Below are 23959 nucleotides of genomic sequence, written 5' to 3' on the forward strand. Positions count from 1 at the left end.
GTTCTCACGATAAGATATTCTGGTTGGTCTCTTCCTACATGGAAGAAGGGTAAAGGATCAGGTAGACATTAGTGCCATTGAGACCTCATTTTGGAAATTTTAAGCTGCAGAAATTTCGAAGTAGCTTTTAAGAAGGCTTACTTTGAATCCATTAGCTCCACAAAGCTAACTCAGTTGATAAGTAAGTACTTGAAAATCCATCACCTTTGGACTTAGCTATAAAGGCTTCAAAATATGATCAAATTTAAAATGAAAAAGACAAAATAGTAATTGACAGAAAAATTGCAAATGTGAGCAATCCACCAAACAATATAAGTTTTTTCCACTATAAACAGAAATTTAGAGAAATAAGATCAATAACATTTTTAGGAACAATAAGGGTTCATTGTTACAAATAGGCAACCAAGGATATATGCCTGTATAAAGATTGCATCATTAGCTACTTAAATTTAGAGGATACTACATGCTTCAGCAGCAGGTCTACCAAATGACAACAATACCAAGATTAACATGGCACTTGCACAAGGATAATATAAAAATTTGTGAAGTACTCCATATTTTTGATTTTTCAGATGCATGAAATGAAAAACAGTTATTAAAAAGTTGATTACAAAAGTACAAGTGTAACAGCACATATAATTCATAGAATTAAAGGTTAGTTTGACATCGGTGTTTAAATCTTCACCTTAGAAAGGCCATTACATAGCATAACCTTTACAAAACTTGAAATTAGATAACATTGTCATCTTATCCCAAAGAAATAAAATACTATAAGGACCTAGGGAAAAAAAGGAATCTTAAACTTTTTCTATATGGAATGCAATTTGAATGGACACATTTATTAATTAACCTATATATTATAAAACAATGTAGAATTCAAAATATTATATCTAGGAAAGAAGGAAATGGATTATGGACATTATACAAACATAGATATACTTTTTTCAGACAAGCACTAGGAATAACTTAAGTTTCTATACTATTCATTTCCACAGATAAGTTAAAATTATTTCTGATTTAAAAAAATCACAAACTCTGCAAATAACATTATAGATGTATACAAACAACTCTTGAATACATTTTGACATCAATGTCATGCAATTCACTTGGAAGAATAACATGGAATCCATGATTTTTTAAAGTAAAATATTGCTGTTGCTTTGCATTGTGAAAATATTTTGTAGGGATATGAATGATGAACTGGCAGTTTTGAAATTTAAGAAACTTAACCAAACCATTAGGACTTTTGGAGGGACACAAAGGATGAACTGGCATTTTTGAAATTTAAGGAACTTAACCAAACCATTACGATTTATGAGAACAATTTGTAAAGCCTTTCACAACTTCAAAGAGGTAGTGATACATACTTATCCTTTTGGCAATATCAAATGCAGTTTCTTCCAAGTTGTTCTTCAGACCTTGTTTGATATAATTGTTCAACAGAAGTAGATACAGCATATCTTTGCTATTTCTATTCCCAGCAGCAAGATGCAAGGTGGTCAAGAAGACTTTAGTTTGGGCATTTGTATCTGCATCATGATGAAGTAAGAAAGAAACCACTCTGGTATTATTCCACATATAAACACTGTGCAAGGGTGTCCAGCTATTCACAGTTATTGCATGACTGTCTGCCTTGTGCTACCAACTCATGGACAATATCTAAGTGTCCACTGTAGGCTTCTCGATGAAGAGGGGTATACTCATCCTCATCCCTAGTATTTATATGAGTGGCCTTTTTGGAAAGTAGTCTCCGCACTGTAGTAAGCCGATTAATTTCGGCATCCCAAAGAAGAAATTTACTTGGATCCTTCTCCATTTTTGTCTTGTAATTGATACCATTTCTCACTTTTCATATTGTTCCTTGTCTTCATCAGAATTGCCTAACCAGAGACTTTGAGTACCAGTGGGAATGAAGTGTCAATGAATTTCCCGTATGGTTCACGTTGGTTGAACTGGTCCGAAAAATCCAGTGAATTTTCGGTATGTTTTTTCACCGTGATTTATTTTCTTTTTTTCCATTTTTACTATTCTAAATTATTCTACCTGGAGAGTAGGGATTGATAGAAAGCAGAAAAGATTTTGCTCCGTATTCAAAGGTACAGACTGAAAATGTGGACCAGTGGTATCTTCATGTGCAGCTTATTCAAGGAATGAGAAAATAGGAAACAATACCTTCTATGTAAATGATTTGGGAAATACCATGAAATAGTGTAAGTGAACTCACTATTCAACATAAGAGCTTTCTAATAGATCCATAATTCATTGGTACTCAAATTAGAAAAAAATGTATAATGCAGTAGTAAAATAGAAGTATTTTGCATAACTACTCAAATTCCTTGTTTTTTTAAAAGACACTTGTTTTCATATAAAAAAGTAGGCCTGTTTATTGTCTTTAGGTGAATTTCACTTTTCTTCTTGGAGAATATAATGATCAAAGCAATAGTTCAGAATCAGCAAGCAATAGTTCAGAATCATGCTTCCAGCACAAGTGGATCACTAGTAAGTAATACTCGATACCATTTTCCAAAAAGATTTATCACAGATACAATCAGCCTGCCTTCTCTAGTTACTTTCCTAGCCTGGACCTATTCCTTCATTGTACAGGAAAAGTGTGATTCCACTGATTTCAGTCAGATCTGTTACTAGAATTATAAAGGATTTAGATGTTTTTTTAAATTAGTTGTGGGGTCTGAACTCTGGGCCAGGGCACTGTCCTTGAGCTCTTCAAATCAAGGCAAGTGCTCTACCACTTGAGCCACAGCACCACTTCCAGATTTTTCTGTTTATGTGGTGCTGATTTGGGAAATGGCAGGGCAGAAAGTGAAATGATACAACCGAAAATATAAAAGCAAAACAAAGTAGGATAATTATGGAGCAATTATATTATCTATGAGAAACATGAAAGAGAGAGAGGAAAAGAGATACAGTTGTGCAATGACCTATCTAGCCACAAAATCCATGCTTCTGATCGATTTACAGAACAATTTTTTTAAAGAGATGGAAATAGAATTTATTTATTTACTTTAAATTAGTAAACACATTTTTAGTAGCCTACATAAAGAGACATACCTTTGACCAAATTACAGACAAGAATTTTAATCCTTGGGCTGGGAAGGTGGCTCATGGTATAGTGCTTGCCTTGCAGCTTACTAAAGTGTGGAGACTACTTTCCAAAAAGGCCATTCATATGAATACTAGGGATGAGGATGAGTATATCCCTCTTCATAGGGAAGCCTAGAGTGGACACTTAGACATTGTCCATGAGTTGGTAGTCAAGGCAGATATTCATGCAATAACTGTGAATGGCTGGACACCCTGCACAGTGCTTCTATGTGGAACATATTGCAACAGCGCGCACACACACATACACTCACATATACACACATATACACACATATACACACACATCATCAGATTTCTTCCTAAGTATTTTTTGTGTATGTTCTTAAGAAGAAATTTACATTACTAACTTGAATTTCTGACAGGACAAGATCATCACTGTACATCTTGCTTCTATGCTCTCAGTTTTAAATTACTATCTAAGTATGTGCATTAGATTAGTATAGGAAATAGTAGGATCCACACTGATGGCTCATTTCTTTAATCTTAGCTAATCAAAAAGACAAAATCTGATGATTGTGGTTTGAAATCAGACCAAGAAAAAAAGTCTATTAGATTTTGATTTGAAAGTAACCTGCAAAAGCTAGAAATGGATCTGTGGTACAAGCAGTAAAATGCTAGCCTTGAGAAAACTAAAACAAAAAAATAATTCTGGGACAGAGCCAGGTCCTGAGTTCAAGCTCTAGTATTAGCAACAAACTAATAAATTAATTAATTAACTAAAAATAAATTAAGTGGTCACATGTGGAGTGGAAGGTAAAATGTAACAACCATGGTGACTGGCTTATGTATTATTTTGTAATAAGGCAAATTATCATTTGTCCTAATCACTAACATTTTATTTGAAATTTTTTGTACAATAAACCCTGAATTTGGCATGCGTGTATATGTGTGTGTGCATGTGCACACCTGTGTGTATGTATATATGTGTGCTTTGTGCTGTTGCAATGTTGCTTGCCAATGTGGACAGGGTGAGGCTTAAAAGAGCTGTTGTTATGTTTTTATTTATCAGTGTTCCATTCTGTCATTTCAGTGGAACCACCCTTCTGTACATTTTATTTGTCAAATGATAACAATATCATTATCAAAGCATTTACACAATTAAGTTAGATAAAAGAGATCACTTTCAGCTCTTAGTATTTGTTAGGTAAGAAGATACACATATAATTAGGTAGTAAGTTATTGCTGTAAGACGACTGTCAGTACAAAATATGTATTTGACCTCTTAAATTGGTTATACTTTTAAGATATACTCATGGAGTGATTTTGAGTGACTTGATCAAATAGGTATTACTTTCTGGTTATTCCTGTGAAACACAAGGTGGATAAACTCTTTTCGCATTTCTATTGAAAATAACGTTTTTTGGTAAGATCGTATCTATTCACACTAATATAATAAACCCCGTATTTTTAAAGTTTGAATATCCCATCATATTGACTGAAAATCAGTATTGTGGATATGCTTGTTAGATATACATTTCAAAAATAAAGAAACAAAAAGAATGTGTCAAGTGGCGCTGTAGCTCAAGTGGTAGGGCGCTTGCCTTGAGCTGAAGAGCCCAGGAACAGTGCCCACGCCTACAGTTCAAGCCCCACGACCGAAAAAAAAAAAAAAAAAAAGCACGTGTCATCTCCAGATTGTGGATGCATTTGAAGTTGTTTTGTACATACAAAGATTTCTTCATTAATAGTACTTTTGTTGGAGTAATTATCACAAATTTAACAAGTAAGGCTTTTTGAATATCTTTTTGAATATAAATAACATCTCAGAGCGAGTCTTACAATTTCTGAAAACCCTTTGAATATTTTATTATTATTTCAGTTCATTGACTATAGAGCTAAAGACATTTCTGCAATAAGCATTGTTAAAATCTGAAAAAGTAAGTGGGTATATAGGCTTTTTATGCATCATTTTATGGAAAGCCAGTTTTTATGAAACTAAAAGAAATAGAATAAAAGAATGCAAGTGAATTCGGGAAGCTAATTATTAGTATAACTTTGTTTTCTATTAGCATAGTCCTTTGAATGTAGCTGATGCAGTTAAATTATGTCCTTTGTGTCACTGTGCTTCAGTTATTTTTAGAATCTTTGTAGTTATAATAGTGAATTTGTAGTATAAGTAAAGGTCTTTGAAAATGATTTGGATTAATCTTGTGTTTTGTGTCCTACTCCCAAGAAAATGAGTTATTTTCAAGTATTAATAGTTTATGACTGAATCTTCAGTATCATAAGGAATTTTTAAAAAATGTAGTAGTATTGATGTCTTTTTTTTGAGGGGGGGGGCGGTGGGTCCGGTAGTGGGGCCTGAACTCTGGGCCTGGGCGCTGTCCCTCAGCTCTTCAGCTCAAGGGAAAAGCTCTACAACTTAAGCCACAGCACCATTTGCAGCTTTTTTCTTTTTGCTTATGTGGTGCTGAGGAATTGAACCGAGGGCCTCATGCATGCAAGGCAAGCGCTCTGTCACTGAGCCCCTTCCCAGCCCTTTATGTCTTTTTAAAGCAATTGTATTCACAAGTTTGAGAATCTTTAATTCATGCTTAGGTCTTGGAGAGTATGATTTTTAACCTCTTGTTCCTAACATTAATGATAGGTCAGACGGCATTTTTGGGTATATGAAAGGTAAAATATTTTTGTGAGGTCAAAGTTGATTTTTATCAGTCTGGCTTTAATGACATTTTAAAGTAGTACCTTTCTCTCAAAATATTGGGTATAAAAAGCAAATCAAAACACTTCTAATGGTAAACAGCTTAGGTGAGCTACAGTGTAAAATGATTGGTCCATAAGACCTGCAGTCTCTTTCCATCAGGAATTTGGGAGGTCATTCTTTCAGTAAGACTTTGTTAAATAGTGATAGGGTCCCCAGGCAGTGCAGTGTTGAGTGAAGGGATACAATATGATTTCTACTATTTTGAGGTAGAAATCAAGAATGTTATACTTTAGCAGTTCCTTTCCCCAGGGAGATATGCATTGATTATGAATTTTGAGTTTTCATATTACAGTAACCTATTTTCTAACAAAGATAAAATGAAATATTATGCGTGTACACAATAATTCTGAGAATTTCTCCTAGAAATTGTAGACTAAGTGCTGGTATTTTAGTCATAAAATAGAATGAGGTTAATTGATACAGTGGGAGATGGATCTCAGGAAAACACTTACCATGTGTGCAATGTTGTACTAGTAATTCCAACTCTGAAGACTTCAGTATCATCATCTGAGAATTAATAATGTAAATAGTTCCACTTTATGGAATTATTGTGAGGATTAAATCAGATACCATAGTTAAATTACGTGGAAAAACAATCAATTAGCATTTGGCACATTCTACTTGTTATTTTATCATTTGATGAAGTCTAAGATTTTTACCGTGATTCTATACAGTGTCTCTTTATGATGTGCAATGTAGTGTATTGATATTCATTGCATTGATCACTTTTCTGTCACTATTAGGAAAATATCTGCAAAGAAAATTTCTTTTTTTTTCTTTTTGTGTCTGGTCGTGGGCCTGAACTCTGGGCCTGGGCGCTGTCTCTCAGCTCTTCAGCTCAAGACTAGCGCTCTACCACTTGAGCCACAGCGGGACTTCTGGCTTTTTTTTTCTGCTTATGTGGGGCTGAGGAATCGAACTCAGGGCCTCATACATGCAAGGCAAGCGCTCCAACACTGAGCTACCTTCCCAGCCCTGCAAAGAAAATTTCTCAGGAGGAAACTATTATATTGACTCATGGTTTAAGAGAACGCAGTTTAAGATGTCTCCATTGTTTTTAAGTATATTTTTATTATCTTAACTAGTTGTACAAGGAATTTCCATTCAATAAATCATTTTTAAGTATAATGGATCTTTATATAACTTTTCCCTACCCTTCCAAACCTCACCCCACCTTCATTTTTACTAGTTTCATACTATCTGCATTGAATATACTGTCTTCACTCTCTTCCTCCATAACTCTCTTTATTCCTTCCCTTTGATTTCCCCTCATATCTTCCAAGTGATAATTTCTTGGTATTCATTTTGTTGGATTAAAAATTCAATTTTATAAGAATATACACCTTTTAAATACTCCTCTGCAAATAGCATGCTTTGGTTAATATTGTTGTGTAAACTTGTATAAAGTTCTAGCTTCCAAATATGAGACAGAACATGGGTCCTTTGTGTGTCTGGTTCTGACTCAGTTTACTTAACATTTTTTTAGATCTATCTATTTCTTTGCAAATAATGTAACAATCTTCATAATTGATAGGTGCAATCCAATTGTGTATATATGACACACTTTCTCCAACCATCCCTCTGCCAAAGGGCATCGGGGCTGTTCCCATAACTTGACTATGGTGAATAGTGCAGTAGTGAATATGGTTCTGAAAGCTTTTTTACTGTAACCTTTTGGAGGCATTCATCACTATCTTTCTGGGAGCAATCCTCTAACCTGTTTTCCAGATTAAACACATCTTTCCCTTCATCTCCATCACAACGTATTGCAAATCCTCAAAAACACACTACCCCATACAGATCTCAATAAGCTAAAACCACACTGTGCACATATTCTTTCAATACATTTTTAATAATTGTACATATAATTTAGTGAGAACCTTCTATGTACTTTCCTAATGTGGGAATGAGGGACATCACAACAGAGTAAAAGTAAGATATATGCAATTTAAATAGTTATTATCATATTTAAAATCTTGTTAAGCTGTAACTCATAGCCTCACTTACTATTATTTTAATCTTTATTTGATTATCTCCTAAATTATAACATGTGAGTTAAATACAAAGGCAAAAAGTGTGGTTTGATTTTGACATTCATGTGTGAGGATGCACAATATGGGCAAATAGATGGATTGGAATTAATAGCAATTATCCATTTTGTAAAGATAATTTTCCCAAACTGATTCTCACAATTCATATTCCATTCAACAAAAAGAAACGTGTAACAATTCCTTTGGTTTTGCACTTTATTAACTTTTGTTTCCATTTTATTTAATAATGAAGGATGATTTCATAAATCTACTGTAGATACAAAAATATGTTAAAATATTTCTATCTGAATGCATTGATACATACATACACATATATGTTACACAGGTTACAGTGCTAATTTATAACTTCTGTAACTGTACAATTTACTAAATTATTAAAAACATCGATGGCTCATGCATGGAATCCTGGTTACTCGGGAGGATGAGATCTGACGATCATGGTTTGAAGCCAGCCTGGGCAGGAAAGTCCATGAGCCTCTTATCTCCAAACAACCAGCAGAAAATCAGAATTGGAACTGTGCCTCAAAGTAGTAGAGTGGTAGCCTTGAGAGAAAAAGCTCAGGACATCACCCAGGCTCTTAGTTCAAGAACTACAATCTACCAAAGAAAATCTATTTAATTTACACCTGTGTAAGCAAAGTATTTCCATCACCCAAATGCACATTCATGCTCATTTGCAAGGTAACTCTGCTTTGTCTGAAGTATCAATAAATATAACTTAAGTAGAAAGCATTGGAACGTGGGTTCATTCTATCTCTCTCATGGATTTTTCTCCACTCAAATACTCAAGTGTTACAATTATTCCAAGTATTTAAAATCATAGCCTTTTTTCTTTAATAACCCTAATATTAGAGTTTGAATTCAGTGTCTTGTGCACCCTAAATGGGTGTTCTTACCACTTTGTCATGTGCCCAGCCCTAAATTATCCTGATTATTTTTTAGATAGAACCTGGCTTCCTACTTGTGTATGACCTTGGCCTCAGTCCACTTCATGTTATTCATCCTGGAATTCAGAAAAACAGGTGCATGGCATTGTGTACAGCTCTTTCTGTACAGTCTGGGCTTTAGCCACTGTCCTCACAACAGTGCACTCCCATGTACTCAGGATTTTCATAAGCTTGTCATAGCTGATTATTTTTAACTCTTTGCATTTCCTGCAGGTTCATGAGTACTGAATTAATTTGTGTTTTCTTAGGTTGTTTCGTTTCATTTGAATCTATGTGTTGAGTTCCTCACTTTTCCTTTTGTTTCTTTCCCTCAAGTTCTTATCTAAAGTGCTGGGAAACCAATTCTTCTTTCTCAAGATAGTCAGGGTGAACATTATTTATTTCTAAGCAATTTCAGTAACATTTAAATACCTTCATACATATGAATGGTATACAAAAGCTAAGCGCTGAGAAGGGTGTTTTTATTTTCACGGCAGCCTTTGACATACACTAACAGATTATGAAATATTTGAAGATAATAAAACTACAGATGCATGCCAGGAGGAGAAAAACCTATAATTAATTGTTTGACAGAGGCTTCCCGTCTAGTGAAAGAAATATATTCCTTGATGCAGGGTTTCACAAAATCATATTGCTAGGAAGAACCTAAACAATCATCTAATAATACAGACTTGAGAGTGATGAATTGACTTCCTGAATAATTTACTTTTGGGTCAAATAAAAGCAGGCTTCCAAAGAGAGAGTAGACTTTATAGAAACATGATGAATTTTATGTAAATAGGTCCTTAGCTGATTTTGTTAATTTGCGAAGTAATACAGGGGAATAAATTACAGCAAGGAAAAAAATTAAAGAATTTCACATGGAAATACTCATTTGTGTCTGTGTGCATGCACGTGTGAATACGCACATGCACATGTGCATGTGCTCATGCATGCATTCATCATTCTTGAGGCTTGAAAGTGTCTGGGAACTATTCCTAAACTTCTGTGCCCAAGGATAGTGGTCTACCATTTCAGCCACTGCTATACTTATGGGTGTTTTTTTTTTTGAGATAATTGCTTGTATTTTCATGATTGGACTGTCTTTGAACAGTGGTCTTCAGATCTCAGACTCCTGAGTAGCTAGCTAAACTTATTCAACCTCTGAGTAGCTAGTTAAAATTCTGCCTGTCTTCTATGCTTCACTGCTCTTTTATTCTTTTCTTTAGGTATTCACAAGCCTAAGTCATATATATGTCTAGTTGCTTTAAAAAAATACTCTCACTGCTTGGCATCAGGGGCTCCCATGTGTACTCTTAACTACATAGCAGGCTTTAGAACAGAACTCAAGCCGAAAGTTTACTGAACTTCCTTCTCAGTCTATAGCTGGGTGCATTGGATCATTTCTACCATCCTGTACAATATAGAGACTAAGTTTGGAAAGACTGGGGATCCAGACCAGTCAAGGTAGCAAGCTAGACAAGTTGGTGTGCAACTCTGATGCCATTGATGAAGGGAAAGTTAAAAGGACAGATCAGGTGCATGTTCTTTTGGAAAGGGAACCCCTCTCCTAAAATTAACCACTGATAAGACTCCAGCCTAGCAAGAACAATATACCCCATGTTGAAATCCCCAAATTTCCCACAACCAAAATATGTACATACATTAACACCCAAAAACTTAGTAAAATCTGTTCTTTGCTCTAATATCAGCTTTATCTGATTATAATATGATGTGATAGAATACTTTCTTCATTAAACTTATGATAATTTAAAAAGACCTAGAAAATTCTTTCTCACTTATTAAGTGCAAACGAATGGCAAATTGTCTAATTTCTTACATATTTGACTACCACAATAAATTCATCTTATGATTATAATTAATAGTAACATATTCTGATGTATTATTGCTTTACTTTGTAACAGTTTTTAAACTTTTTGCTTCTCTGCTGAATTTGAAATATTTAAATAGTATCATCAAAGTATATTCATTGGGTACTTAGGGCAGTTTTTTTACAGAGTTTTTAACCAATGGCTTCTAAGAATTCTTAATTGGTATATTATTTGGTTTATTTTTAATTTAAATTTAATTTTATTGTAATAGAAATGTACACAGGGGTCACAGTTATATAAATATGGTAATGAGTATATTTCTTAGGGAAGGAACATTGTTATCTCTTCCATCGATATTTGTGTTCACTCAAAACAAGAATTACTGATGGTTTTGCTGTTGCTATTGATCAATGGGTACTTTTGCTTTCTTTGTTCATGCATTTTTATTATAAAATTGATATACAGAGGGCTTACACTTAATTAAGTCAACTAAAGAATACACTTCATTTTATTTTCTAAATTTCAAATTTGAGCTTAAATGTTTTCTTTTGTTTCTTTAGGGTAATTCTTTTTGCAGAGTTGTAGGATTAGTTAATTTAATTTTGCATGATTTTTACACATGTAAATTATTCAGATACATATATTTTGCTCTTAAAATATTTCATATGTGACTATTTAAAAATTATTTTCTTAATTTTTATATGGTTAGTGGTTTTAAATAAATTTATTTTCTTATAGTTATGAACATATTTGTCCAGGTAGCAAATACTGTATTTTCAAGAAGCACATACTTTATTAAGAAAGGCTTTATTACCTGGTCACTTTTTGGAAATATTTGTACTTGAATTAAAAAAAAATTTGAGCTCGGCATGGTGATTTGTGGCATCCATTTTATAGCTATGGCGGGAAGTGTAAATAGGGTTTGTAATTCAGGAGAGACAGAAAATAGAAGACCTTATTATAAAACTATTCAAAGTGAAATGATTAGAGATAAGCCATCCATAGTGTTATATAGAGCAGCTCGCTATCATATTCTAAATCTTGAGTTAAAACACCAGTAACATCAATCTTTTGTCAAAGTAAAAGTACACATGTTTCAAAATGTTTGTTATTTAAAACTCATTTGCAAAGATTCTCATGTCTTCTATTAATTTCAATTTCCTTAATCTATTAAAATCCAAGTATATTGTGACTATTTTATTTCTACTAAACTTTTAAATAGTATGAGCAATATAATGATTTCATATATTAACATACCTTTACTATTTGTGATACTTTCCTCCGTTTAATATGATAATATCAACATTCCAAATAGGTGTATGTGGTGTGTGTATGTGCATGTTTATGTGGTTTCTGTGTGTGTGTGCTTTGTGTGTACTTTGTAATGCTTGCGAGATCATACCATTGCTTCACATATGCTAGGCCAATGTTTGACCACTGAGTTATACTGTATAGTTATAATCCAAATAATGTTTTAAATCATGACTTTTAAACTTTCATTCCTAGTATACTTTTTCAAAATTATGTGTGATAAAGTGTGATTCATAGTCTATCCACACTAGCAAATTTATTGTTATTTTGAATATTTCCACTGCCTTTCCACTTTCAAAGTCTTGTGTTTGTTATTGATAAAGGTTTTACTTTGCTTCTTTTCTCTCTTCATTCTTTTGCCCTTTAGAGATTACCTGTTCTTTCTCTTATGTCTTTGGAAATTAATTATCATATTCCTATTACAATTTCTTTACATTGTAACAGGTATATACAATGCTTTATTTTCTATTTTATTTTTTCCCATTTTGGCTGACTTTTAGTCCAAACTATTAGATAGGCTAAAAAGAAACTTGAATCAGGACACTTTATTTTTCTCCTTCTCTTCTCTGAAGTCTTTCTGTTTTTTGAAACACAGGAGCTCTTATGTGGTCCATCATTCTTTCCACTCTCATTCTCCTCTGTTGTCCAGCTCAAGTTGTTATCATTCAGCTTTATTATGCTACAGCGTTATCTAAATCTTAACTCATTCCTAAATTAATTTTAGTTGTTTCAAGTATTCTCTAAAGACATATCTATATATATTCTATATATAATATCTGAGGTCTTGTGTTTTCACAAGGTACAAAATATGAGTGATTATCAAATATCTAGATATCTCTGCAGAATATTGGTTCATCTGCTCAATAAAATCGTATGTAAATTCAAGGAATACAGGTCAGTCAGAACAACCTTTTAAAATGGTGTAGTTTAAGCCTTCATACTAGCTTTGAATCTTATTACCATGTTTAGTAGTGAAGGAAACATAGTTCTACAATAAGAGCAGACACATAGAAGAATGTAACAGATTTGTCAGAAATAAATTCTTAGTTTTATGGTGAATAGATTTTGAAAAGTATCCCATGACTTTATGAAATAAAAATAGAATCATGAATGGGTGTATTTTCACTATTTTCTCTCGAGATTTAAAGAATGATCGTAGACTACTACCTCAAACATTTTTTTGTTTTGTTTTGTTTTTTTTGTTACTCATGGGGCAAAACGTCTGGGCTTAGGCATTGTCCGTGTGCTCTTCAGCTCAACTCCAGAGCCATACCGCTTGAGCCACCGTACCACTACTGGTTTTCTAGTGGTTTACTGGAGATAAGAGTCTCATGGACTTTCCTGCCCAGGCTGGCTTTAAACCACAATGCTCAGATCTCCGACTTCTGAGTAGCTAGGATTACAGGTGTAAGCCACAGGCACCGGGCCTACCTCAATCCTTATACAAAAATTTAAAATAAAAAATGATTATCAAACTAAATGTGAGATGTAAAAACCTAAAAAACATAAATGTAAAAATTCATGACATTGGACAGTAAAGGTTTCTAAAACTTTGACATGGAAAGCATTAGTGGCTAAAGAAAAGCAAGAATAAACTGGATTATATCAAGTGATAACTTTTCATAATTCAAAAGACACTATAACCGAAGTGAAAACATCCAACAGATGGAGGGAACATATTTGTTAATGCTATAATGTTAATGCTACAATGATTCTGAACCTTAAGCATTTTTATATCTTCTAATTCTATATAAAGTTTTGCCTGAATAGGATATTTCTTTAAAGAACATATGTAAATTAATACTCAAGATGAGGAGCATATGAAATAAGCTCCTCTTTAGTATCTAAGAAAAAAGAGAAAGAATACTGACTAGTATGACCCTAATATAAAAAGATGACCCAAAATATAGTAATGCATTTGTGGAGAAATTGATATACTCCTCATATTGATTTTATTTGCATAATACTGCAATCATTTTAGCAAGCAAGCTTTCAAGTCTTCAAAAGGTCAAACAGAATTGTATAGGATCCATTCATTACACTTCTATGAATGTATTAAAGAGAAGTAAGAAACGTGTTTGGAGAGAGAATTGTACTTCATTGACAGTGCACTTGAATAGTATGTGTGTTACCCTGGAAATAATCCCCAAAAACAAATTTTGAAACGACACTCTATAGAGGATGCATGCTGGACAAATTCCTGTTACAGAATATTATATCTATTTTAATGTCTGTTCTAAAATTTATAGCATTTCTATTTGAAGAAATGCAAGTTTGTGAAAATTAGGCTTTGAAAACCTATGAAGGTACAATTCACTTCCAAAGCACTAAAATGTATACAATAAAAGGAGATAATATATTGTAAGTTAATTACATGTCAGCAAAAAAACTATTGTTAAAAATTCTTCACACAAAATGCAGAATACTTAAAAAGATATTTTTGGTGTTGGCTAAAAACTCTGTAAACTACAGAGTTTAAAACAAAGATGTGATTTCTGTTTATTTTGAGGGGATTTTTTTGTCTGTTATTTTGAGTTTATACAGAGATAACTCAATCAAAAGTCCATGTGATAACTGGAATACATAGGAATTATGCATCACTTATAAGTAATTGATAATCTTTTCTGGAAGAAACTTTTAGCAAATAACAGAAGACACAAATCTATGCATCTGACTTTTATGAAAGCCATACATTACTTGCTTAATCTAATTGCTTTTCTCTAATTTGCTAGGAAACCAAATTATTCTCAAGACATGAGCCAAAAGCAGTGAAAAAAAAAAACAAAATACACAATCATCTTGATTTATTTGTGAAAATAACAAATGAAATAAAACAATTCCATTTAAGGGGCTCCAATATTATTATCAATGAAGCGGTTCCTGAATGCCAACATCGATTGAATTTTTAGAATTTCTGTGAACATATAAAAACTAGAACAAGAAAACAAATATAGTCTTAGAGTGAGGCAGCCTCGCAATCATTTTCTTAATTGTTTTGAAATTACAAAAAATTGATACTCCTTTGCATTGGAAATCATTTAAAAACATTTATCACTTATTATAATTCAAGTAACAAGCAAGAGTAATTTTATATAAATATTAAAATATCATTTTATTACTATTGTAAAATCGAATAAAAGAGCAGTCCCAATATTTTACCTACCCATCCTTATTCTTAATTCCTAATCATTACCTAAATATCTTAATATAAATAGTGATGTCTTTAACATAGACATAAATATTGTATACATTTTAACTTAACATTTTCTAAGGGCATATATTCATGTTTCTAAGAAATGTTCACAGCAGTTAAAAGATGCTTTGTAAAATTAATGTGATATATTTTCTTGTTGTGGTTATTGTTTGCAAAGCCTGGGCATTGTCCCTAAGCCTTTTTATGCTCAAGGAAAGCATTCTACAACTTGAGGCACAGAGCTATTTTCTGTTTTTAGTGGTTAATTGGAAATAAGAATCTAAAAAATTTTTTCTGTCTGGACTAATTTCTAATATAATTCTGAGATCTCAGCACAAGAATAGCTTGAATTAGGGGCTGGGAAGGTGGCTCAATGGTAGAGCGCTTGCCTTGCATTCCTGAGGCCCTGGGTTCGATTCCTCAGCACCACATAAGCAAAAAGAAAAAAGCCGGAAGTGGTGCTGTGGCTCAAGTGGTAGAGTGCTAGCCTTGAGCTGAAGAGCTGAGGGACAGAGCCCAGGCCCAGAGTTCAGGCCCCACGACCAGACCAAAAAAAAAAAAAATAGAATAGCTTGAATTATAAGCGAGAGTTACCGGCACTTGGTTTGATGAATTAAAAAAATTTGATTATGTTTTAATATTTTTTCACTGTAATGTATATCATTCTACACATAAATTTAGATATATGTATATATTTCTGACAAATAATCTCTAAAAATGTATCTTTCTACATATAACATATATATAGAGAGAGAGAGACAGAGAGACAGAGAGACAGAGAGAGACAGAGAGACAGAGACAGACAGAGAGGACAGACTCCCTCTAAAACTTTTATGCTACTATTTTGACCTTTTTCATTTCAAAGATATATAGTCTGTTTTTCTAAAAGTTTCTTAGAATAAAATAACTAATATTTCAATAGAAAGTAGAGTTTATTACTTTCAAGGAAATTTTAGATATGCATTTGATATAGTAGTAACATTTACAGTATATCACTTGAAAAATTTATGTTGAAACTCTTAAATATTTGTGTGTAGTGATGGGGAGAGAGGAAGTTAATTAATATTGGTTAGGAATTTGCAATGCTTCGATAATCTATTTCATAATCTGTTATAAGTGCATAGTCAAGCTATCTGATATGGTTTAGTTTTTTGTTTCTTTCTTTGTTCAAAATTTTAATATGGATGCATTCACTGTGGTGACATTAAACTTATTAATAAAAAGACAAATAATAACAAAATCATAGACACAAACCAGACTTTCAATAATTAGCACTTCTGATGCTAATAATAAATTTGATGAAATGATGATGATGACCACAGCGTAACATGATAATGACAATGTTTTGATTGAAAAGGAAGAAACTTTAGACATCTTTAAAGCTAGATTCCCACATTGAATTCATAGTAATAAATGACGTTGGATTACATACAATAAGAATAACAAGAGGAGAGATTCAATATCAGGAAATACAGTCACATAAACAGGTAGAGACAGTAAAATTCCTAATGTTATTCCTGCATACTCCTGTATACTCACTTTTCTTGGTAGTAATTTTTTTTTTGTTTTTCTGGTTTTTTTTGTTCGGTTGTGGTGCTTGAAATCTGGGCCTAGGCGCTGTCCCTCAGATTTTCAGCTTAAGGGGAGCGCTCTACCAGTTGAACTACAGTGCCACTTCTGGGTTTCTGGTAGTTTAATGGAGATAGTAGTGTCATGGTCTTTCCTGCCCAGCTTGCCTTTGAACAATGATCCTCAGATCTCAAGCACCTGAGTAGCTAGGATTAAACGTGTGTGAAGAGCTGAAGTAACTCCATTGTAATATGAAGCCCCTTCAGCAGTGCTGCCCTCAGAGTAACCCCCAAAGAGAGCTGTGCTGCCAAAGAGAAAAATAGTTCTCAGAAAAACCCCAGGTTGCTGCCAACCCTGCCCACCCTTAAGGAACAGAACAGTTGCCCAGGTGTTCCAGCAGAAAAAGGGAAGTGTGATTAGGGAGGACATAAACCCCCTAACGTGTGAACTTACTTGTGTGGAAACCCCCTGAACTTGTGAACTTGCTTGTGTGGAAACCCCCTACACTTGTTTGTTTGATACTATAAAAGCAGTGGTAATTTTGAATTTTGAGCTTGGGGCCTCTTAGCATCACTGGTTACCAAGTGTGCAGAAGACCAAGTTTGAGCTTGCAATAAACGACTCGTTGATGTTTACTTTGATCATAGTCTCTGGTGGTCTGAGAGGGGGGGGGCATGCGAAATCTGGGCACTTCACTGTGAGCCAGCAGCGCCTGGCTTGGTGGTATTGTTTTTTTAATAAATCAAATAATTTATTTCCACATTTTGATGGACTAAGATATAGTTTTCAACTTATGGTGATTAGTTCAAATAACATTCTCATATAGATACTATTCAAAAACCAATGATATGTTAAGACTATGATCTTCAATACAGCTGTGAACACATGACACAATTTACATAATAGCACTTACATGTGTGTAGTTGTCTTAAAAGGACACAGGCCGTAGAGCCAGGAGGTAAAACTTATTTTTATTTCTGCATGAAACAATTTGTAACTTCATACCAACAAACTGAATTTGACTCTTTCCTTATTTGCAAGCTAAGGTGGAAAATGTAAGGACTCTTCACTTTTCCTTTTTCCTGGTCTACAAGTCAACAGTATTTCTGGTAAATTACATCCATTTACATATGAGAAATGTAAGGCCAACAGTCAATGTAGTGAGTAAATAATGATACTAGAATTTGTGTCTGAGCTCTTCACTCTGTGTGCTTACAAGGAGAGTAATTTAGTGATGGAGAGGACCAATATGAAAAGACCATGGGGAAAAAGCATACTTTGGAAATGGTTGTTTTAGGACTAGGTGACCAGTGATGAGTATTTGCAATAGGCTGGTGTTAGGGGCATAAAAAGGAGTACATAGAAATCATATTAGTGACAGAAACTGAGAATATCTTGATCATTCATCTTATCTAGTGGGCGAGAGTAGAAGGATAAGAAGAAATCTGAAGTGCTTCCACTTCCCTAGCTGGCAACTGTGTTAGTGATATTCTTGAGATAAGACTACAGGTGAAAAAGATGGATTTAGAGGTAAAAATTCTCTGATAGTTCTAAAATTTATGTTAAAAAGATGCAAAGATAGGTCTGTTTAGACATCATCAATATATCCACGACCATTAATGTGAAAAAGAATAATAAAATTGGGGGCATTATTGGAGGGAAGAGGAAAAGGAAAGTTCTGACACAAATGTGAGCAATGTGCGCACCAGTGTGGACAAGATTGGAAGAAAGAGATATATAAGGAAACAAAAAAAGTAATAAACACAGATTTACAGAAGTAAAGGAAGGAAAGAATATTCAGGAAGATATTGGAGGAAATATATTATCTGGATTTGAAAACTAAAGGGACATTGACAAGCAAGTTCAATAAGAACAGTGATTTGGTGAAAGTCATATTAGTAAAATTTTGAGATATGAATGTGAAGCCATAAAATTGTGGATTCGTGAATTCAACAGATCCTGTTGATTTTAAATGTTGGGACAAAATGCTTTTATCCTAACCTTAGAAGAACTATACAGATATAACTGTCATGAACTTTACTTAGAGGTATTCTGTGAATATTTTTGAAGATTTGTTTAGCCAAGAGACTATAGATTGAATTACAGCACAAACAAGCCTAATGTATCCTACAGTTCCAGTGAGTGACAAATGAATCTATATCAGGTTGGGATTTTATTGAAATATCTTTAGATATGTTTGTATATTTTATCACCTACTCATTATAAATGTAGGATAAGTAACACTAGGTATTAGGTTGAACATAGAGCATTATGGATGTGACTGAAGACTCCTCAATTGATTCTTCTTTAGAATAGAAAATGCTTCAATAGGCATTGACACATCATAACTGCCACATATTCTTTTTAAGTGTAGTTCTTTTTAGGGATATCTCCATGCTGAAATAACTCTATCAATCAACCTGCCACAAATTCTTATATGTAGGAAGTGCTCTAATAAACTTCAAGCTTTTATTGAATGGAAGAGTTCAGACATTACCCTCACCACTTGGATTAAATGCTTAAAAAGATAATATATTGTGTTTAATGCCTTTCTTTCATTTTCTCATACATATTGTGAAGTAGTGAAGGATTCTGATGTAACAATAATACAGTGGTGACTTGTATTAACACAACATGTAGTTTTAATTCAGATACTTAACTAATTAGCTCCAAATTTTGTGGATATTTATATTTCCCCTGGGAAAACTAATGAGCTCCAAGGAAATGTCCCTAAGGGCATTCTTTCAATTCTAATATCACTGCTTGTCTCAAAATGCTTTAAATTCTACACACTCTAATGTGGGCATAGGGTTAAATTGTGGAACTTTTCTCCTCAGAAAGTGAGTACTACCCTATTGCTTAACATGGACAATGTACATTCATACATAGACTGGGCGTGTGCAAAGAAGAAGTGGAAGTTGAACAATTTTCTTAGCAGTTTTTGCAGATAAAATGGAAATAGAGCAACTATGAACTCAAAAGGAATGTGCAAAGAAGATAAAGGCCCAAAGTAGAATATGCCAAGAATTGCTGAAGTATAATTTATTAATGATGACTTGAGTTTCTTACTACCTCTGTTCCCACCTATGTAATATTCTCAAGCTTTTTGGGGGAAATTTCACTTGACGACTTTCTAATATTAAAAATTATCACTTGATTCTAGTCTTACTCAGGACATATTTTCTATTATTTTCTAACTTTTCTACACAATCTGAGAATTGTTTCATATGTGTGTTTGAACATATAAGTGCCTATGTGTGTATGTGCATGTTTGTATGTATATATGTATGCAAAAACCTCAAACTCTTATTCAGCAATCTTGCTAATAACTAGTATTCCATCACTTGAGCCATTTTTCCAATGCATTTTTTGGCTGGTTAATTATACATAGTGTCTCAAAGACTGTTCTGCCCAAGCTGGATGCAAACTGAACTTCCCAGACTCCTTTACATTCCTCGGTTATATTTCTCCAGGAGTATCAACTTTTGAACTGCAAACATTTTTGTGAGTGTAAAATCTAAGCTGTAGCTCAGATTTTAAATCGAATTCATATAAAGATAGATGAACATACACATTATATATGCTGAGTGTACACTGTTAGAAATGTAATCCTAAGCAGGGTGCCAGTGGCTCAAGCCTATTATCCTTGCTAATCAGGAGGTTGAGATCTGAAGATTGCAGTTCAAATCCAGCATGAGTAGGCAAGTTTCTGAGGCACTTATCTCTAATTAACCACCAGGAAAGTGGAAGTGGTGCTGTGGCTCAAGAGGTAGACACAAGCTTTGAGCTGAAGAGTAGAGGGATAGTGCCTAGGCCCAGAGTTCAGGCCCCACTACCAACAAAAAGAAAAAGAAAAAAAGAAAAAGAAATGTGATCTTAGCCACCAGTTCATTGCTATTATAATTCCTGCTCTCTCAACATGGCCTTTTTTCCAGTTAAATCCATGCTCTTATATCTGACTTGCTTGGAACCGGAATTATTCTTCCATTCTCCTTTTTACAAATTTGAATGATTAGCTACCATGATTTAGAGCTAGTAGAAGAAAGACAGTGGCCTCATCCTTCATGTTCCACTTAGGAGTAATGCTTTCTCTATATCACTCCCATAAGTCTACATACTGGCCTTGGCTTTATTGTTTCCAAGTTGTCTTATTTGCAGAGTCTTCTATAATGTAGTGAACCATTATACTTAAACACAAAACTTCTCTTTCTCTTATTCCTATTATTTCACCTTCTTTTAACTTATGTACACTTGGGTAATAATGCACAACACAAACACTGACAAAAAATGTTTCTGAGAACCTTCTTCCCAGAGCACTTAAGAAATTTGAACTTAATATACTCCAGTATAATGTTTTTTATTGTGAAAATGGTGGACAAAGGGGTTAGAGTTACATAAGTAAGTTAATGAGTACATTATCTAACGAGCATTGTTACTTCCTCTTTTGTTTTTACCCTGTCATCCCTTTTCTCCCCACCACCCCAATTCTCTCCTCCCATCCCCAAGATGTAAAGTTCGTTTTCAACACAGTGTCTTGTTCTTCTCATTTTAACAACGGGTCATACTGTATACTTATTTCAGCATTTTATTTCCCTTCCGCTCCCCACATTAGAAAAATGTATATGCAAGATGAAGGTCACTGACATCAAATACAATGGAAAAAGGTTATAGCATTGAGGAAGAAAATAGAAGAGAAACAAAAAATCACATAATACATGTTAGATACATTAAAAACAATAGTAAGAAAGAAAAAAACAAGATGTTTCCCTATTTGGGGGTTAATTTCACTTAACATTGTCTTATCTGGCCATATGTACATGGATAAAGTTTTATAAGCCATGGAAATTCCATATTTTCTCGTTACTAAGTTGTCTCTGAAACACGTTACCTCATGTCCAAAGATGTCTTTGGGCTATTTCAATGAAGCCAGTAAACACTCATTTTAAGGAACTTTTACTGGAAGTAGAAACTGAATCCAGGAAAGAAATTGACCATAAAGAAATGACAAAGTTCAAGTTAATTTTTGCTGTCGTTTTTACTGTACAAGAAAATAATCCAAGGCTTGAAGGAAACTCTGTCCCTGACTTTATTGAGTGTGCTCTTTACTCATAAAACTTTTCTGTAAACTTCTACTTGAGAATATTACAAAAGGAAAAAAATATGCCATTTGAAGGCCAGCATAGAAAAAAAGAAATAACATTGTTTTACAGTGTTCTACTTCAAAGACACAAAGACATGGAGTTTTAAAATGTCTTATGCATGGATATTTAACTCCTGAGATGATTCTCTAGTTGCAAAAGTCAGCTGTCCCTTCCTTTATTCTGGTCCTGAGTTCGCCATAGCAATAAGGATTCCAAAAAGCAGGATCCAGTAGGTATGATCAGCAAAAGGAGCCTCTTTTCAAACCAGTGTTTTAAAGATGTTCTGAAAGAAATATATGAGATTTTTTGTTTGCTTGTTTGTTTATTTAGTTTGTGCCGCTTCTGGGGCTTGAATTCAGAGGCTGGACCCTGTCCCTGAACAGGTGTCTTTCCTGCCCACGTGCCCCCAAAGCTAGTACACTACTGCTTGAGCCAAAATTCCACTTCTGGATTTTTTGGTGTTTAATTAGAGATAAGAATTTGACAGATGCTCCTGCCTGGGTTGGCTTTGAACTGAGATAGTAAGAAAGCTAAGTGACATCAACTGTATGGACTTCTCTTTTGAACCAAGACATATTAGGTGAAGTTTATTATAAAGGTAATATTTGAAAATTTTTAAAAGAAGAGAATATGTCCAGCAAAGAAGCCATAACGTAAATAACTCAGCAAAAGTAGGTGCACTGAATCCTATTGGAAATTTTTTTTCTGCTTGTGAAGATTACTATTGACTTCGTCATTCCTTTTGGGGAAAATTAAAGTCACATTTGTCCTTTTTCTGTTGGTATTGGGGCTTGAACTCTGATCTTGGGCACTGTCCCTCAGCTCTTCAGATGAAGTTGAGTGCTCTCCCAGTTTAGTTACAGCATCACTTCCAGGTTTCAGGTGTCTAAATGAAGATAAATGTCTCATGGACTTTCCTGACCAGGCTAGGTTCGAAATACAATCGTTTGGTCTCAACCTCCTGAATAACTAAGATTACAGGTGGGAACCACCAGCACCCGGCTCATATTTGCATTTATGTGCACTTAATGAAACTGTACACAAATAATGGAAATTTGAATCAAATGATGACATAGCAGCTTTTCAGAAAATTTGAGGTAGCAATAAATATGCCATCCTTTTCCATGTTGTTACATTAATGACTCATGTGATATTGGACTCTGATGTCTGCGTAGGTGGATTTACAATAAATAATTGTTAGTAGAGAAATAGAGAAAAACTGAGATTTTTAGAAAACAAAGGAGATCAGATATGAAAGAACAACATAGAATGAGATACAAATTATCACACAGAGATTAAGATCTAGCCTAAGTGACTTAGAATGCTAAAGGCAATGAGGAATAAGCCTAGTTGATAAATAGTTCTTCAATAAACAAATATGGTTAACTAGAAGAGTTTCTGGTATAATTTAGTAATTATTATTATTTATTTCTTCCTTCTGGATTTATTCCTTCACTTCTATCACAACTATTAATTAGCTGGTGCCTTTTTGGTGCCACAACTGACCAAAAAGATTTCCAAATCTCACTTAGACTACTCTTCTCATTGTGATTAGCAATGACCACTCAAAAGCCTGACATCTTTGAATTTCCAGGATTAATCTTCACCTGATATCTAAGCACATTCCTGACTTTAATTGTCATGACTTACTAACAAAATGTTTTATTTTTCCTCAAAACAATCTTCTAATATAGGTAAAGTACATGAATTAAGAACTATTGATAGGTCATAGTTGGAAGGAGCAATTATATATTCCAAGTGTAGGTTCTTTATTTCACATTTACTAGCTAAATGAATTTTTTGCCAGTCCTGGGGCTTGAACTCAGGGCCAGGGAATTCTTCCTGAGATTTTTTTTTTTTTTGCTTAAGGCTAGCACTCTACCACTTGAGGCACAGCACAATTTCTTTTTCTGTTTATGTGGTACTGAGTAATTGAACGCAGCGTTTTATGCATGCTAAGCAATCACTGTACCATGAAGCCACATTCCCAGAACCCTAAATGACTTTCTTAAGATGGCATTACTTTGTCATTTCATTACTATGTATTATAATTTAGGCTAGGTGGTAGAAATGGAAATGGGAAACAATACTAAGTCCTGTAAGGCTGAC

At 33.9% G+C, this 23959-nt stretch overlaps 1 pseudogene; it reads left to right on the forward strand.

Moving 5' to 3' along the window:
* The first annotated feature begins 463 nt into the window (after positions 1-463).
* On the forward strand, positions 464-562 carry LOC122097272 (annotated as a pseudogene).
* The last annotated feature ends 23397 nt before the right edge of the window (positions 563-23959 follow it).

The sequence above is a fragment of the Dipodomys spectabilis genome, unplaced genomic scaffold, assembly GCF_019054845.1.
Source record: "Dipodomys spectabilis isolate Male_0828 unplaced genomic scaffold, ASM1905484v1 ptg000420l, whole genome shotgun sequence".
NCBI classification, from domain to species: Eukaryota; Metazoa; Chordata; class Mammalia; order Rodentia; family Heteromyidae; genus Dipodomys; species Dipodomys spectabilis.